Source organism: Sceloporus occidentalis, unplaced genomic scaffold, assembly GCF_023333645.1.
Source record: "Sceloporus occidentalis isolate IW3139 unplaced genomic scaffold, rSceOcc1.0.p SCAF_1, whole genome shotgun sequence".
Classification (NCBI taxonomy): domain Eukaryota; kingdom Metazoa; phylum Chordata; class Lepidosauria; order Squamata; family Phrynosomatidae; genus Sceloporus; species Sceloporus occidentalis.
In genome coordinates, this window is record NW_028316981.1 from 317,726,030 (window position 1) to 317,744,798 (window position 18,769).

The 18,769-nt window shown below is 44.5% G+C and overlaps 1 protein-coding gene across 11 annotated transcripts in view; it reads left to right on the forward strand.

Annotated features, from left to right (window-relative positions):
• UNC13B (unc-13 homolog B) overlaps positions 1 to 18,769 on the forward strand; it is a 250,006-nt gene that overhangs the window by 111,580 nt on the left and 119,657 nt on the right. For 2 of the 11 annotated variants that reach the window (XM_089498321.1, XM_089498326.1), the window contains exon 1: positions 9,430 to 9,927. The exons of the other annotated variants lie outside the window; for them this stretch is intronic. The gene's annotated coding sequence lies outside the window, so the exon portion shown is untranslated. Of the gene's footprint in view, positions 1 to 9,429; positions 9,928 to 18,769 lie in introns of those variants that run through there. 11 annotated transcript variants of the gene reach the window in all.

Genomic DNA, 18,769 nt, shown 5'->3' on the forward strand with positions numbered 1-18,769 from the left:
TGCTTCATCTTCAGCATGACACCCCTTCAGGTACTTAAACAAGGCTATCATATCTCCTCCTAATCTTCTCTTCTACGGGCTAAACATACACAGTTCCCTAAGCAACTCCTCATAGGGCATTATAGTTTTCAGATCTTTCACCATTTTGATCACCCTCCTCTGGACATGGTCCAGAGGATGTCTCCATCCTTCTTGAATTGTGGTGCCCAGAACTGGACACAATATTCCAGGTGAAGCCTGACCAAAGCAGAGTAACGTGGTACTGTTACTTCCTTCAGTCTAGTAGATTCTCTATTCCTATTGATGAATCCTAGGATTGCATTGGCTTTTTAAGCTGCTGCACCACTTTTGCCTCATGTTCAACTTGTGGTCTACTGTGACTCCCAGGTCCCTTTCGCATGTACTGCCATCAAGCCAGGCGTCACCCATCCTATATCTGTGTATTTCATTTTTACTGCATATTCCCTTGTTGAAATTAAATTTGTTAGTTTTGAATCTTCTTGCAATTGCCTTTTGCTGTGACTTTACAGTCCCAAAGGAACCCCAAAGATACTCTTGCCCTGCTCTTGTCAGTCTCCCCTCTTGACATGTAATTTGTATACTGTGCCTACCCTTTGGCTCTTTTCGGCTGCTTTCAAAATACTTTTTCCTAAGCTTGATATACTTTGCTTCAGGACTGAAAACTGGATTTCTCATTTAATTTGAGAGATATTGCTCTATTGAACTGCATGCACCAAAAAGCCTTGCTATCTGAAGAAATTGGTTCTAGGCTGTCAAATGAACACTGAAAGGAAACTGGTCTACCCATAAAGTTGAGCATGGCTCCCTGGTCTCAATTTCACACAGCTTTGCTAGTAGCAGAGTAATCCTGCAGCCCACCTTTCACATTGAGACCATCTGAGATCCATTGTCCTTTCAGTAGAGTTTTCACTGGAAGAGAGCACTCAGTTATAAAGAAGATGTGAAGAAGAGGTAGAGAAGTCAGAAGAGAGTAGCTAATTTGTACTCCAAGGGTAATCTTGTCCAGCCGCCTGGCTCAGTGCAGGGACCACAGCTAAAGTACTCAAGAGGGATGGCCATCCATTCTCTATTTAAAAACTCCACTGAAAGAGAATCCACCAGCCTCCAAGGTAGTCTTTTCCACTCTCACATACCTTGTAACCTCTGTAAATTCTTCTTGATGTTTCAAAGTACAAGCAAGAAAATCTTCAAACATTTTTCAGATACAAACAAAATGGTGTGACAAAGTTCCATTTTGCCTGCCAGGGTTAGATGATAGCTACAAATTGCAGGTTGGCCGGGCTGGGGAGCCAGTGTGGCATAGTGGTTTGACTGTGACTCTGAATCATAGAATCATAGAGTTGGAAGAGACCACAAGGGCCATCCAGTCTAATCCCCTGCCATGCAGGAACTCACAATCAAAGCATCCCTGATAGATGGCCATCCAGCTTCTGCTTAAAGACCTCCAAGGAAAGAGACTCCACCACACTCCGAGGAAGGAGTGTGTTCCACTGTCGAACAGCTCTTACTGTCAGGAAGTTCCTCCTAATGTTGAGGTGGAATCTCTTTTCTTGTAACTTTCATCCACTGTTCCATATTCTAGTCTTCAGAGCAGCAGAAAACAATCTTACTCCATCCTCAATATTAATTCTCTTAATCTAGACACTATACCTCTATTGATGCAGCCTAAAGTCAGAGAGCCCAAGTGGGGACACAAGAAGGCCTGGGATTCTGACCTTTTTGGACTGGCTCACCTATTAGCAAGTTGCCTAGGTAGAGCGCATCAAGATCCAATTCAAACCAGCAACTTGAGGGTGAAACCTGGCAGGTGTGCAGGGAAGTGACAGCTGTTCCTCAGTCACACTCAGTTTTAGGACCTGCTACAGGAAAGAGGAGGAATGGTCTTTTGGTTTCATCTCATTTATGGAAGGTGTCTAAGCTCATAAACAGCACTTGCCTTTTAGGACCTTGTGGATTGCTAGGCCTCTTTGGTGGCATCATCCATTGTGGGGATGAGGTTTATGTCGGAATTTTTGTGGTTCAGGATTCTTGTGGTCACCTGGATTGTGGCTAGTCTTCATTTGGAAGATCTGCCACAGAGGTAGAAAGAGTGTCTAGCTATTGTCGCTGCACTGGAATAAACATCAGCAGGTGCTTTCCTTTTTAAAGCCCAGCACGCCTCCACGGAGAGAAGGGACATTGATTTTTAAGGCCAAACAAATATGTAAAAAGATTTTTGGTGACCGTCAAAATTGTGCAGATGAGTTCCAAACTATTTGCACAGAAGCAGAGAATGCATTTATTAAATGCTTTTGGAAGAAAGTCAGCAATGCAAAGAAGGGCTTGGCTAATTGAGTGGTTGCCAAGATGGTACCTTGATGGCATGGAAGGGCCTGCAAAATGCTACGCAGCCACCTGGCAAGCAACTGAGTCTAGTCATCTCACTCCAATTGGGCTAAGTTTAAATTGGTGCTGAAATGCTCAGAGGCCGATTTGATTCAGAAGCAGCCATGGATTTTCAAATGCAGAGAAGGGTGAAACTCCTACAACTCCCATCTGTTGCGTAGGAAAGAGGTGGAGAAGTAAATCTTTGAGGGCAATTGTGGGAGCAGCGAAGAGACCATGACACAGGAAATCAGTGAGACAGCATTAGAATCATAGAATCACAGAATTATAGAGTCATGAGAGACCCCAAGGGCCATCCAGTCCAACCCCCCTAACATGCAGGAAATCACAATCAAAGCACCCCCAACAGATGGCCATCTGGCCTCTGTTTAAAAACCTCCAAAAAAGGCAAGTCTACCACTCTCCAAGGGAATGTGTTCCACCGTTGAACAGCTCTTACTGTCAGGAAGTTCTTCCTAATATTTTATGGAATCTCCTTCCCTGTAGCTCGCATCTATCGCTCTGGGTCCTATTCTCTGAAGCAGCAGAAAACAAGCTTGCTGCATCCTTAATGTGACACCCCTTTCATTATTTAAACAGGGCTATTGTATCACCCCTTAACCTTCTCTTCCCCAGGTTAAACATACCCAGCTCCCTAGGTCCCTCCTTATAGGGAGACCTATGGGTTCCAGACCCTTCACCATTTTAGTTGCCCTTCTTTGGACATGCTCCAGCTTCTCAACATCTTTTTTTGAACTGTGGTGCCCAGAAATGGACACAGTATTCCAGGTGAGGCTGACCAAAGCAGAATATAGTGGCACTATTACTTCCCTTGATCTAGACACTATACTTCTATTGAATTGCATTGGCCTTTTTAGCTGCAACACACTGTTGACTCACGTTCCACTTGTGATCTACTAGGACTCCTAGATCCCTTTCACACATAGTTTCATTAAACCAGGTGCCCCCATCCTATATCTATGCATTTCATTTATTCTGCCTAAGTTTTTCTTAGCAATTTCTCACTGTTTAACTTCATTTCTTTGAGTTTTGGCCCAGCTTTCTAATGTATTAAGGTCATTTTGAATTTTGATCTTGTCCTCTGGGGTATTAGCTATTCCTCCTAATTTGGTGTCATCTGCAAATTTGATAAGCATGTCCTCTATTCTTTCATGCAAGTAATTGATAAAGATGTTACAAGACCTTCAGCTACAGGACCAATTTCCAACCTGCTTACACATGCTCTGTTGGGTTGAATTTGTTGGAGAGGTTACTTACATGGAGTTGGATACTGGGGAGGAGACATGAAGAAATCCCTGTTGTTGATGCTTTTCGGACAGCCTGTCAACATGGTAGGCTTGGCTAGTATAACTGACTGCAGTCAGTCTCAAGCAAGAAAAGGACAGTGAGCATAGAATGGCACCTCTTCTCCACTGTTACAGCACCATCAGGATGTGGCTGAGTATTAACTTCCCACTGCACCTTTTTCACATCACAATCCACATGTAACTCAAGGACACGTGCATTTTTTAAAAATTACAAGAGCATCACTGACAGTGGCCTGTGAAAATTCTGGCTGTCATCTGTCCCTACTTTGATATGGAGGCTGCAGATAAATTCAATCTTCGTGATCAAGTTACTGATGCTTTCCAGACACCTGATGTTAGTGAGTGAATCATCTCTTTGGCACTACATGTCCCATTCTAGGATTTTTGGAGGTGTGCAAGATGATCAGGTTTAAAAAAACAAACATGAATTGTTGTTGAACTTCATTCATGGTGATAACTACTGCTGGCTCCATCTAATCCCTTTCCTCTTATTTCTTTCTCCCTCTCTTTCTCTCTTTAGTATGAGATTCAGGACATTCTGTGTGTCTTCTTTACATGGCACATGGTTAAACTGTAGAATTCCTTGCCACAGGATGTAGTGATAGTTGCCAATGTGGAGGAGTCATAGAATTATAGAGTTGGAAGACACTGTAAGGGACATCAAGGGAACCTTCTGCCATGCAGGAAGAAAGTCCAAGCCCTCCCTGTGACAGATGGCCTTCCAAAGGCTCCACTATATTCCAAGGCCTATTTCACTGTCCAGCAATTCTTATTGCCTAATATATTCCAGAGGTTTTCAGTCATTCAGTCCTCGGCATCCGAGTCTCTGGGGCAGCAGAAAACAAGTCTCCTCCATTCTTAATATGACATCCCTTCAAATATTTAAACATGGCTATCATGTCCCCTCTGAATCTTCTCTTCTCCAAGCTAAACATACCCATCTCCCTAAGCTCCTCACAGGGCTTGGTGGTTTCCAGACCCTTCAGCATTTTGGTCAGCCTAGTTCTGGGCACCACAATTCAAGAAGGATGTTGAGAAGCTGGAGTGTGTCTGGAGTTCCAGGTGAAACCTGACCAAAGCAGAACATAATGGTTCTATTACTTCCCTCGATCTAGACACTACACTCCTATTGATGCAGGACTTTGGAGAGACATTAGGCAAATTCATACAGGGGGATGGGACCTTCAAGAATGAAGGGTGGTTCCCCATCATCTCCAGGGCAAGAGGCCAGACTGCCTGTGAATATCAGCTGCCAGGGAGCACAAGAGGGGAGGCAGCATTTGCACCCATGACATTGTGCTGTTGGGCTTTCTGTTGGGGCAGCTGGTGATCCCTGGTGAACAGAATGTTAGATGGGAAAGGTCTTTGGACTGATCCAGCCTTAGTTCTGCTGCTGGCCTGTTCCCTTGCTGTTGCTGAAAATCCCTTCTCATGGGCTGTGGAGGGGATATTCAAGGGGGGATCACAGTGTGTTGAATGGTTGGGGGCAGGAAGGGATGACCTTGTCTAGCAGCAGAAGCAGAGACAGAAGCAGTCTATTGGTGTGCTGGATTTTTTCATAGTAAAACCTTGCTCAGAGCATCTTATAATAACATTAGGGGAGGGAAAAATTACATAAGTGAAAACAGTATTTCCAGATACTTTAAGAGCCATCACAACCCTGAGACCTTGATACTTGAGGGAACACCTCTCCCTATATTAAGCCTGCCTGAAGATAAATGGGAATGTGAGAGCAGGGCCTTCTTGACCGTGACACATCAACTGTGTGATGCCTCCTTCTTGTTGCTTCATTCTAGGCCCAATTAAAAACATGGTATTCAAGCCTTGGAGCTAACTGATTCATTTCAAAATACAGTCATCCTTCCATATCCATGGATATTCATGGATATTTTAGCCATGGATTCAAGCATCAAGCATCCATGTCTTGAAAATGCTCTCTCTCTCTCTCTCTCTTTCTCTCTCTCTCTCTCTCAACCCCCAGCCACTGTATATCTGGATTAAAAGTATTTTAAAACCTGTTTTTATCTGTTAAATTGTTTAATATGCTTTCAGTCTGTTAAATTATTTTCATTGCTTTAAATTTTGTGCTGTTAAGACTGGCAAATTGACTTTACTAGTACACTGCCCTGAGAGCCTAACATACTGGGTGGGAGGAACCGTGTATGCATACAGACATGTGTTGCAAGCAAGGAGGGTATGCTTGCAAAATGCATGCATCCATGTTGCCTCTGAGGCTTACTCTCACTCTCCCTGCCTGGTCCTCCTGAATGTGAGAGGTTTGTACCTGTCCTCCAGATTGGAGGCAGGTGAGTGGGGCCCCGATCCTCTCTTGCATGGGGCTGAGGGACTGTGTGCTCCTGGAAGCTCTGCTGTCTCCTCTTTGGTTTATCCACCCACGCTTGTGGGGAAGAACTGCTTACTGCACTTTTATCTGTAGTTAAGAGCTTTACTCTCTAGGAAGTTGGAATGGAGTGGTGAGATAACAAGGATTTTTAAAATTCAGAATAATGTATACCTCATCGACATCAAAGCTACTTGGCCTACATTGCTGAACTGGTACTTTATCAGTTTTAATAATTCCTCACTGATATGGCCTAAAATTAAGACTTAGCTGTAAATTAAAAGTAAAACATCCAAAGTCACCATTGTTTTAACGTCTGACTAGACTCAGCCTAGGAAAGCCCCTGATGGGCATTGCCATGCCTTGCATGCCGGAGCTGTTAGGTGTGCTCTCCAGCGCCACCCGCTCAAAGTGTGAAGATCCACAATGCATTGTTGCTGGTCATGGTAGTCTGTGTGGGCTAGCTTTGTGGTTCCTTTTGGGTGAGGTTGATGGTTCACAATGATATGACAATGCCCTTCACTGGAGTTCGTGTGTCCACCTATCTCAGTGATTCCCAGTCTTGGTTCCTGAGACTCTGACTCCCCAAATCCTTCATTGTGGGCTGTTCTAGCTAAGATTTCTGTGAGTTGAAACCCAACAGTATCCAGGGAATCTAGATTGGAAATCAAAGCTGGACCCATGGTTCAACACAGAATAAAGCATCTCTGTGCACCCCAGGCTGCAAATGACCCACAGCTGTGTTGTAATCCCTTCTCTTGCCTCTTTCGCCTTGCTCTGCCACCCACAAAGGATTGTGCCTTGAGCCTCTTAGTGCCCAGACTTCAGCCCCATGGAGATAGGAGGGCTGCTACATGGAACTCATGTCTGTGGCTTGTGTGTGGCAGCAGCTGGAGGAAAGGAGCCATTAACATGCAAAAGCAGTTTCCTCTGTGGATTGCCCTAATTTTAGTGTGTATAAGCAGCCGATGCTTCTCTGCATGGATGGAGTGGTGATTATTTTGTGGGACATATGTTTGCTTTAGGTTTTCCTTAATAAGACTGAATGTGTGTCCAGAAATGTAATATGATCACAGTTGGATGGAAACAGAGATTGCAGGCTGTCTCTTGATTCCCAAGTTGTGGCTCCAAGGTTCAAAGAAACAGTTCCAGAAAAGCATATGAAGTGTTGTCCCAGCCTGGCAGGGGGTTATCTCTGCTCAGTGCTGCAGTGCTTTCCACACCATTGCAGGATTGGGGGACTCTTTCTGAAATGGGCCACACAGAGGTATGGTTGAAATCAAGGGAGAGCTGAAAGGAGACTGCAAGGGTCAGCCAGTCCAACTCTCTGATCTCCTTTCTGGTTCCCACACTCATACAATTCTTGTTTATATGGTTATCTACTCACTTTGGCTTAGGCAACATTCTTCCTCCTGCCTTTGTTCCCCAATGACCATAGTTAAAACTGAACTTGTTGACTCATCTCCATAACCATAAAATTTTGCCTTTCTTTTTACATTCTCACACATAGCCCTACTTATATAGGTCTGTTTCTGGACCCTCCACTTCATGCATCTGAAGAAGTAGACTCAATTCTATGAAAGCTTATGCTACCAGCTTCTTTCTTTCTGTTAGTCTCAGATGTGCTACAAAATCCGTTTGCACTCCTAATGCCAGGACAGGCAACCCACAGTTCCAGCACTCCTGAAAGATGGCTAACCAACCTTTGTTTAAAGTCCTCCAAAGAAGGATAGTCCACCATCCTCTGAAGCTGTGTGTTCCACAGTTTAATGGTTCTTACAATCAGGAAGTTCTTCCTAATGTTTGGGTGGAAACCTTTTGAAAGGGGCCACAAGGACCACAAGAATACTCAAATAAAGTGCCCCGAGGAATGGTGATGCCATCTGTTTGTGCATTGTGGTACTGGCAGTTTTGTTTGTTGCCTAACAGGTGTGAAATTTGCTTTTTCACTGAAAGTACCATTTAAGTGTGTGCTTTCTCTGAACTCTTCACCCACAACTCCAAGATCTCTTCCATAGCCAGTCATTGTCCATTTAGACTGCATGTGGATAGAGTCCCCTTTTTAAATTCCACGTTGCATCATTTTTTTCTTACTCAGAAGTAAGCCCATTTGCCATTTCACCACCTATTTACCCACTTCTGAAAGATGCCCTAACTTGTGTTTTGCTTCCATGAGGCTAATGCTATGTTTTGTGTTGCTGCTACAAACCACCCACATATTTCTAGACAGAAATGACGCCTCTTTAAAATCTCCCACCCAGATGTCTGCAAACGGAAGTAACCGACCATAGAGAGATTGGGCCAGGATTGTGTAGGTCTGAAAAGATGCCTTGGGTTTGCCTAAGGTCCCCAGAAGGTTAATTTCTTAGGTAGATAGGAGATGGTGGAAGGGCTCACCTGCGCACCCTATGCTTGTAGGAGCACTACTGGCTTGGAGGACGCTTGAGAGGGTAAGGTGCTTCCCTCTCTGGGTTTGCTGTGTTTGGACCTCAGGAAAAGGCACAAAGAGTGTGTGCCCCAAAGTTACCTAAACTGTAACCATAGAAGACCTGCGGCTCCTCAGTGCAGGGCCCCATTCAAAGAGAGAGTTCAACATTTTGCAAGCCGGTTGGTTCAGCTAGAGATTCCATCTTCACCTTTTGGCCACCAAACATCTCCCAGGAGCCGTCCAAATTAAAAGTGTCATCAGAATAATAGCAATGCAACCAAACCCCAAGAGCATAAAATCAATTAAAACTGTGTCAAGGAAAGCATTAAAAGGGTGAGGGAGCTTAATAAAATGGAAAACCTCAGCAGGAGTAAAGAACTCTAGGCTTTGCCTCTGGGATCTTCAAACCTTGTCCTGCCTTGAAGTGTTGTTGTTGGTGGGATTTGTCTTCTTCTAGGGCATTGGGTCACATAGGCCAGGTTGACGGTCATAAAGTCTGTGGGATTGTTTGAGAACAAGCCAGCTGTCTTAACTCCAGCTCCAAACATAATTTCTGTGCTAAAGTTCTCAGAGGCTAATAATGCCAGCAGGGAGGAAAAGGGAAAGGATGAAAGACTCTGGATGGAAAAAGAGTCTGTCTTTCTCTTCCTGCCTGCTTGCCCCAATTATGCACTTGCAATTAGCCCCAGCCCCCCCCCCCCCCGTGTGTGTGTGTGTGTGTGTGTGTGCCGCAAATGCTGCCAGCTGCTCCCCTCCCCTTCTGTGAATCTTTTTGTCACGTTGGTCCTATCTTCTTTTTTTTATCACTGGATGGATAATAAAATGAAGAAACTGGTTCATGCCAGGGTGTGAGAAGCAAGGGGAGGGTGTGGGGCTGCATGTTAGGCTCCAGGCAGCCAAGCAACTGAGGAGGAAGAGGAGGGAGGAGTTGTTGAAGTAAGACACACTACTGCTGCTGGTGCACGGCAGCTTTCTTTTCAAGTGCAATGCTGAAGAGACGGAGGAAGTTGACAAGCTGCTCCTTGGGTTGAAAAGCACGAATCCACAGAGGACAGCCCATTGCTTTCTCTTGAAGGATCCTTCATGAAGAAAGAAGAGCTTCTGCAGCGGGTTTTCTCTTGTCTCTTGGCTTCTCCACATTCTCTTGGGGCTTGGTGGTTGAAGGTAGAGGAATCGGTTGTGTGCTTCCAAAAATGCTCTCCACTTGGCACCTTCTGCTGCCCGGATACTGTGGGACCAGATGCTTCAGGTGGCTTTCGCTGCCATGACCCTCAGAGGACCCCACCAACTGCATGGGTCAGGTCTGGGCTCATCTCTGCTGCCGTCGGAGGGTTCTTCAGTCTGGGAAAGAGAGCTTTCATGTTCTCCTGCTTTCCTTTTATGATTTTCCCCCAGGTTTCTTTTTTCATTTTAGCCTCTTAGGTTTTTCTGTGTAAACCTTCAAGGTAAGTTCTGAGGCTGAACCATGGGAGAGGCATTGAACTTTGGCTGCTCCAAGGAGGGCTTTTGTGGGAGAAGGAAGAGAAGGAGATGTGTGTGTGTGTGTGTGTAAAACTGTCTGTGGGATTTGCCATAACTCTTGGTTTTTCCTGATGCTTGACGCCCGTTTGTATTTGTGTGCTCTGTGTTCTGGGTAAATCTGCCTGCGTCCATCTGCTTAGCTGGAAACTGGAAACTGCTTCTTCTAGTATTTATGCTGTGTTAGGACAGCATATCATTTATTTCAGCTGGAATTGAGCATCTGATTGGTTCTAGTGGGAGAGGACTTTGTTAATATATACTTTGTTATATTATATATTTACTTAAAGCCTATCACTTCAGAGTCATGTAGTGGGAGCTGGTTGTATTATGTTGTCCAGAGTTGCCAAATTAAAGCCAGCAGAACCAAAACAAAATTCAGAGATGAAGATATTTCTGCTATTGACCTTGTCCTCTGTGTGTGCATGTATGTGTTTTGACATACGTAGCAGTGATGGGTGGGAAGAACAATAAGTAGAAGCCTCTTGGGACCCTGCCTCACCCAGAATAGGACTTTGGCACATGAGAAGCTGTGAGTCTTTCTGAGTGCCAGAGTTCTACCGCAGATGAAGCACAGAAGCAGGCAAGGTGCCCGGGCTTCCCATGCTTCACAGCCTTCTCTCGCCTAAAGAAGAAGCCATCAAAGAGCTGACATGGTGGAATGAGAGACATCGAGGAAGGTTTGGGGAGGTAGCACCAGCTTGCAAAGCGACCAAATGTCCTCTTACTTTGCCCTCCTAATCTCCAGGCTGGCAATTCCATCTTGGTTATGTAGAAGCTTCCAATTGCCAAACCTTGAAGTTTGTCTCTGAATGGAGAATGCTCTGTTGAAAGACCTGAATCCATGTATGTGCATACACACACGCACTTGTGCACACATGTTGCTTGCATCTGTTGAAATCCCATGCTAGTGAAGGCCAGACCTCGTCTCAAAAGAGGCCCCAACTTATCCCTTCCGCTTTTTAAGCAGTTTTCCATCTAGAGCCCTTGCCATCCTGTAAATGGAAGTTTGGCATAGCTTTTGTGGCATTCAGTCCAATTGAGGAGATAGCTCAGGTCAGATCCACAGCTTTAAAGGGGATGACCCATAAGCTTGCGAAAGTATTTGCACACAGTTTGGTAGGCAGCCTTGAACAGTAGAGGTGCCACTTGGCCAAGTCCCCAGTTGAAACTTCTGATATTCTCCAGATTTCCCTTTGCAGCAACTGTGTTAAATAGGCCTATTCTGCATGAGGTATGTGAGACTGGTCCAGAGAATTTGTCAGAGGTTACAACCTGTAGCTGTCCATCATCCCTTCTTGGGCTAAGAAGCATCAGTTGTCCCCTTCTTTTTGTGTCTTGCTTCCATTTTTGCCATGTTTGAATCCCTTTGTGGAGTAGAGACAAGGTATTTCTTTGACTCTCAGGGTATGGTCAGCGCCTTAAAACATATCCTCATCAGTTTGATCAGTTTGAAGTCTGTTTCTGTAGATTTTGATCAGGTGATGGTCATCCGCTTATTCCCCTTTGTATGTTTACTCCGAGAGCTCTGTGTTAGATGGTTATTTGAACTCATCTGGTAAATGATGCTGGCCTAGTTTCTACTCTAGTGGGGCTAACACAGCTGTGATTCTTCAAGTTCTGTTGAGTTTTTCAGAATCCACCAGGAATCTCAATGGCTGTTTCATAAAAATAAGTTCCAGCAACCAGCTTTCCCCCCAGTAAGCACTGACATTTGCTGCTAAGTAGAAATCAGGTGGACCAAGGGAATCTCTGAAAAGAAGTGAGGATCAATAGGCTCCCAAGGCCAGCACTTGGGCAAGATAGACTGTTGCAGTTCCAGAGTTGGCTCCTTGTGTGTGTACACATACATACAGTCTCTATCCATCCTAAAAAGGCTGGGTAGTCCTTGCTTCTGCTTAGAATCTATCACTTGAACAGCAGAAAAACCTGTTGGGCTTTGCATCTGAGTTTTGAAACCATTCTCCCTGGTTTACTTAACTATCTAAATGAAAATGGTTGCACTTTTTAATTCAAGTGCTTCTTTAAAGCTTGGTATAGTTACATTGTTGGTACTCAAACTCCCAGCATGGTTACAAGCTGAAGGATTCTGGGATTTCAAGTCCATAAAAGTAACATTTTCAAGCTTTGCATTCCTTCAGCTAAACATTATTGGAGAAGTGAGTGGCACAGTTTGCTCCAAAGTCAACTTTATCTCAAGGAAGTATGAAAAATGAGGAAACTGAATATTACAGTGAGATGCACCATTTCATGTCAGTAATTGGAGATGCCTTTGAAGAAGTCTCCTTTCTGCCTTCCAAGGTTCCTTCACTTGCTTGTTGCCTTCCAAAACATACACACATAGACAAAAAGAAGGGTTGGGAGGGCGAGAGAGGCCTGTAGCAGTCAAGGCTGGTTACTCAAGGGTGACTGACCTGCCAAGCTCCATCATGGGCTCTCTGCATCCATCAGCCTGCCTCCTGCCGATCCTGTTCCTCTCCCAGAGAGCCTTTTCTCTTCGGATGCTGTTGCCTTCTCTTGTATCGCTGCTGGCTGTCATTTAATGAGCTGAGTCTGGAGTGCTACCTGTGGCACCCGCGGTTGGCTCTCGTTCTCCCTGAGGACTCCAGGTAAAGTCCTTGGCTTCGGAAGCTGCACAGGTCTGAAAGCTCCTGAAAATGTCCCACCACAGCTTGCTTGGTTTGCTAGCCGTGATATACTCTGCACAGTTCTTCCCTCTAGCTTTCCCTCTTTCTCCCCTTCCTCATTCCGCTGCCAGAATTACTCATCTTCTGCTCTCAGCACTGGGATCCAAACCATGACTCTCTTGCAAATTTGGTTTCGGGTGGCTAATGCAAGGTCTTTCCCCCCTCCTCTTAATTGAGATTGAAATATTACTACTTTTATTATTCTGTCTTAGATTAGAGTTCCCCTTCAGTCTTCTGTCTTCTAGGATCTGGTGATGCCATCCGAAACTTGATTTATTCTTCAGCACAATACATATTTCAGGTCTAACTAAAATTATTAGTCTGTTTGCTTATTGGCAGATGAGGCTTTGGAAAATAAACATGCTCAAAAACAAGCCACCAGGATAGAAACAGCCCTCTTGAAGTGTCATCAGGCTGCAATCATAATCTGTGCTTCTGAATTGGAGACAGCGCTTGCCAGCCTCCAGGGAGGCTCTCGCCAAGAAAGCTTCATCATCCTGGCACAGTGGTACGGCCGTGTTTGAAATACACTTAGTCCTTGGTGACTATAAAAGGTGTCATGTAAGAATTCCTAGCAAGTGCCAGTGTTAGCTGCCATAGCAACCTTTCCTGTGGTGCTCAGCTATGAGATTCCACTCTCTCGCTTAGGGTGTATCCTTGTCGTTCTCCCTTAGATAAAGTGTGCCAGAGTGGCTTTCCAGGGTTAGAGCGAGGCCCCACCATCATGTCCTCTTCTCAACAGGAGCAGCAACAGCAGCAGCTTACCAGGTTCCTCCAAGAGGCTTGCCACCAATTTGGAAGGAAGAGGGCAGCCATCACTTACTGCTAGTCCCCTGCATCAGACTCTTGGGAGAGGCACTGTTGGCTAAGCCTGCTTCTAATCCATTCACTTCAGTGACCCCATGTTCTAGCATTATGCAAAAGGGAGAGCCTCCCATTTTAGCACATTGGTCCAAGAAATACACCCAACTGTTTTCAATGTTTCATTGGCTGTATCCAGCCAGAACAACAATGCCTTTGATTGAATCTACTTACCTTCAGATGAGGTTTTTTTCTGGGATGATTGGCTACATGAATCTAAAGGAGAGTTCTGTGTGACACTCAAGCTTGTTTTGCCATCATTTGGAAGGCTCACTAGCTCCCATTCATCATATGAATCACAGAATTATAGAGTTAGAAAAGATTACGCCTTTATCTCATGACGAAAGGATTGCTTGTGTCTGCGAGCCAGGTGTGGGTGATGACTAGAATAATAGAATCATAGAGTTGGAAGAGACCCCCCAAAGACCATCCAATTCAACCCCATTCTATCATGCAGGAAGACACAAAGCACTCCTGACAGATGGCAGGAGAAACCTCTCTTTGAAAACCTCCAAAGAAGGAGACTCCACCACATTGAGGCAGTTTATTCTACTACTGAACAGCTCTTACTGTCAGGAAGTTCTTCCTAATGTTGAGGTGGAATCTCTTTCCCTGTATTTTGCATGCATTGCCCTATGTTCTAGTCCAGTCATTCCAGAAAAAAAAACTCATCTGAAGGTAAGTAGATTCAAGCTTGCTGCATCCTCAGTATGACATCCCTTCAAATATTTAAGCATGCCTATCATGTCATCCCTTAATATTTTCTTCTGTGGGCTAAACATATCCAGCGCCCTAATCCACTCTTCATGGGGCAGACTGCTCACCATTTTGGTCACCCTCATCTGGATACACTTCAGCTTGTCAGCATCCTTCTTGAATTGTGGTGACCAGAACTGGACACAGGATTGCAAGGGAGGTCTGATCAAAGCAGAATAGAGTGGCACTATTACTTCACTCAATCTAAACATGTAGATTAACTTTAAAATGCTCACTACTTATCTCCTGTGTTGCTTTTTGGGTTGTTTGGAGCATTGAATCAGCTGCAGTTAGCACCAGACACAAGTTCTAGTGATTACCCCTGAAGAACCATGATGAATTTCTCTACATAGGGAAAAATCATCCTGCTGTTCTTCATGATCCTAGTTGTTAGGCCACAGCAGGGCTTAGGGGAAGAGCTGCACCTCAGATGTTAATGTCCTGATCTCCTGAGCCCTTTGGCCATGAGTCTCTCTTCCAGAATCCACTGTTCTTGTCACTGGCAAGAGGTTGAGTACAACACTCCGTTTTAAAATATGTCCTTGGATGACATGGACATCTTTGATTGAAGAGGATACCTGCATAGAGGCTACCATTCAGAGACTGTTCTTGTTGAAAACATTGACCTGGAAGAGGAATATTTTCATTTGAGTCTCTCTACCCATGACATAGTCTTCATTCTTGGTACTTGTGCAAAATGCAGATTGTCTGCCGTTCCCTCCTGGCTCTTCACAGTCTGCTGGGCCAGGTAAAGGGCTCTCTGGATGGTACTGTCTCTATACCAGGCCCCTTGTGAATTTCAAGGCCTTCTAGAGCAGCCTTCTAGGTGAATGCCACACAGTTAGGGAATTACCTTCTGTTTGGTCCCTCCGTTACAAAAGCTTGGATGAACTGTTTCAGTGAAAGTGAAAGACAGCCTTTCAGGGATAGTATTCTGGTTGTTCAACATAGTGCAGAACATTTTGGAATTGCTTTATTTCATTAAATATTTGTTTAAAATGATTACCCATCCTGAGTCTTTGAGGTAAAAGTAGACTATCAAGTTAAACGAATCCATGTCTATATGTGCTCATATGCCCATCGCCATGATATTATTTTGACAATACAGATTGTAAACCCAGCAGATCTGTAAAAAAAGTGCTATGTCCCCCATCTCCTGCAAAACACCATCTCCTCACTTTGAGGCTGGATTGTGGCTGAGACACAGCAGAGGCATGTAACTTCTGCTGTGGAAGAGCCAGCTTTTGATCCTCACCTCCTTGCATTGATCAGCTTCTCTGTTTCCAGCCCTGTTCTGTGCTCTAATGTCCTCAGTCACTTAGAAATTGTTAGTGTTTTCAGCTTCTGGAAATGAATTGCTGTTTGCTTGGAGGACTGAAATGGAAACACCATAATTGATGTGCCCTTAAAAGAAATGAGATTCTCAGTCTAGAACATTCGGGGTTGTCTCTCTGTCTCAGAAAAAGCAGCTAAAGTGCAAACAGCTCCTGCCACTTGCTGAAAAATTCAGTAGCATGAATGTACAGTGCTCTGGGTTTGGGGTTTTAAATAAAGCTGAAGTTCCCCCACCTCCATCCTACAATGTATAGTATATTATGAAAATATATATTCAGGACAAAATAATAATAATGCTGGAATGTTGGCAGCCTTGCAGACAACATAGAAGGAGCTCCCAAACAGATAGCGCTTCACGCTGGCTTCCTTTGCACTAGGCTAGATGTTGATTTTCTTACGTGGAAAGGAAGGTCTTATTGCTTTGCATGTAGAGACAACTTTCAAGTGGAACTGAGTGTTGGCAAACACTGCTGTTTGAGGGAGGGAATGCTTAGCCCTAGAAAACATTGCTGGAGCAAGTAATAGAAAGCATGTGGCCATAGACATAATGTGCCCCTTTGTGTGAAGAGACTGCTGTGGTCTAGACCAATGCTTCTCATGTCATCTGATGTGGTGGGCCACAGTTTCCCCCAGTACGCCAGGGACCAGTACAAGTACCATATTGGTGCAGTATTATTAGTGTAATCTTCTAGTTTCCTGGAAATTTGCTGTGGATAGACAGACCATGCTTGTGGAGTGGCACCAATCCATAAGCCACTGGTTTGAATAGCAGTCTACAGGATTCTGGTCCACAGCACACATCACCAGGAGTAGCTGGGATGTGGTGTTTCTGCTTTAGGGTAACACTGGAATCCAAAGACTAGAATACCTTTATTTGCATATGGGGTCAGTATTGCACACTTCCAGTGGTAAAGTTCCTAGGCCAGTTTATAAATACACAATTTTTAAACTCAAGATTACAGAACAGTTAATCAAAACACTGATAAAATACCATTTCCAACCAGCTTTTGGACAATTCAGCAACGTGAAGGACCTGGAAGAGCAGAGATCTTTGAGCAGTGGAGAGAGAAAAGCAGGATGGGTTCTAGATGAGAGAGACTCTCTGGAGGGTGTTCCCAGAGTGGAATCACTACCATCACCACCACCCTGTTGAAAAGCTGTTCACTCCAGTTGTTCTCCACCTCTTTTTGAATGACCCACATGCACAAACACCTATTTAGGAAACTGACTAACTCTCTACTGTGCAAGGCTTGAGAAGGAAGGACCACGAGATCTAGTCCCTGCATCAGGTCCTCCTTTCAATAATAATAATAATAATAATAATAATAATAATAATAATAATAATAATTTATTTTTATACCGCTATTCCAGCGATCACAGCGGTGTACATCAAAGAGTAAGACAATTAAAACATCAGCATGACAATAATACAAAGTTAACAATTAAGAACAGTAAAAACCAACAACACCCTATACAAGTGGCTGTGTAGGATGGAATACACAAAAAAATTGCCAAGGGGAAGAGAATGACCACAAGGCTCACGGGGGGGAAAGCCTGGCGGAACAAAAAAGTCTTCAAGTTCTTCTTGAAAGCATAGAGGGAGGTGGAAGTACAGAGCTCATTGGGGAGGGAGTTCCAGAGCTGAGGGGCTGAAATAGAGAAAGCCCTCTGAGCTGATACATACATAAGCCCTGACATGTGTGACTGGAATAACGCTGAGCCACACTCGCTTTTCCCCCTCTTTTTTTGTTGGCTTTCCTGCCTTGAATTTTCAATTGTGAGCTCCTTGGGTCCCCTGGACACTATGTCTAGTGCATGGATGGAGCTGCACATGTATAAGTGGAGGGAATGTGTTCCTCCCTGCCTCCAAAGCCAGGTGCAGCCTCCTAAGAGAGGACAAGAGGGGATTACGCTCTGCACTCTCCATGGTGCTGCTATTGACCTGCTGAGCCAGCAGGTCTGTCAAGGAGCCCCTGGTAGGCTAAGGGAAAGCAAGGGCCAGAATTGAGAGTCCCAATGTGTGGTTACCAAGAGGAGGTCACCAGGGGCTTTGGTCTCTTGGCTGTGGCCTCGGGGGTCCTGGTAAACACAGATCAAGTTGTCTTGAAGGGGTTTCCCTCACATCAGCACAGATTCATTGGGAATAACGGTCCTTGCCTGGAAAAAGGCTGGGATTTACTATCTGAAGACATTTTTCACACAGTATCCTCATTGATGTAGACAAAAATTGCCTTGTCGTGACTTCCCTGCCTGAAAAAGGAGCATGAAAATGAAGCCAGAGGCTGCGCTTACTCTGTGAACGGCATGACTTCGTCTCGCCAGAGCTTGATAAGCCAACCTGCGCTTATCAGTATTCGTTTTTTCTGGAAGCCGGATAGTCATAATAGCTATCCTTTTCTTTTTTTAACTAGGCCGACTTCAATTTGTCGAGGATTATTTAAACTTTGAAGTGACATTAAACTCATGACAGAGGATCCTATGAAGAATTCTGTATCACTTGGAAAACATACATGTTTCTCCACCAGTAGAAATTTGGGTTGCTCCAATGAAAACAGCTCCTTGTTACTTCCATGGTACCACTAATGAGCAGAAGCATAGTCCCTTGTCATTAAAGAAGCTTTCAAACTGCAAGGAAGGGACAGCGAGGGAGAGGAAGAGGTTGGGAATAAAAAAAGAAAGGGGTGCACAGCATTCATTTGCATATACTTGGGCTTTGCCTCAAAAAGGGAAGACAACTGAGCATTTCCATCTGCCTTCCTTGACTTATTTCAGCATATTAGCAACTGATCTGGAAGCTCTTTGTTTGTTTTGTAAAACGAAATGACCTCTGTGCTGGAAAAGGCTTTTCTGTGCACTGTGTTATAACACAAAATTTTCTTGTAGCAGAACTCTTTGCTGTCCTTACAGCCCTCTGCACAGCTGAAGCTCTACTGTGTACCATCACCTTCCTTGAAGGTGAAATGGATATGTAAGGGAGGGCCAGGCTTCTCACCTTAAGCCCAGGAGAACATGCAGCAAGTAATTGGTTGATCAGGCTTGCACCTTCTTGCACTGAGGAAGATGGTGTAATCTGAGAAGAGATTCCACCTAATCTTAAGGAAGAACTTCCTGATGGTAAGAGCTGTTCATA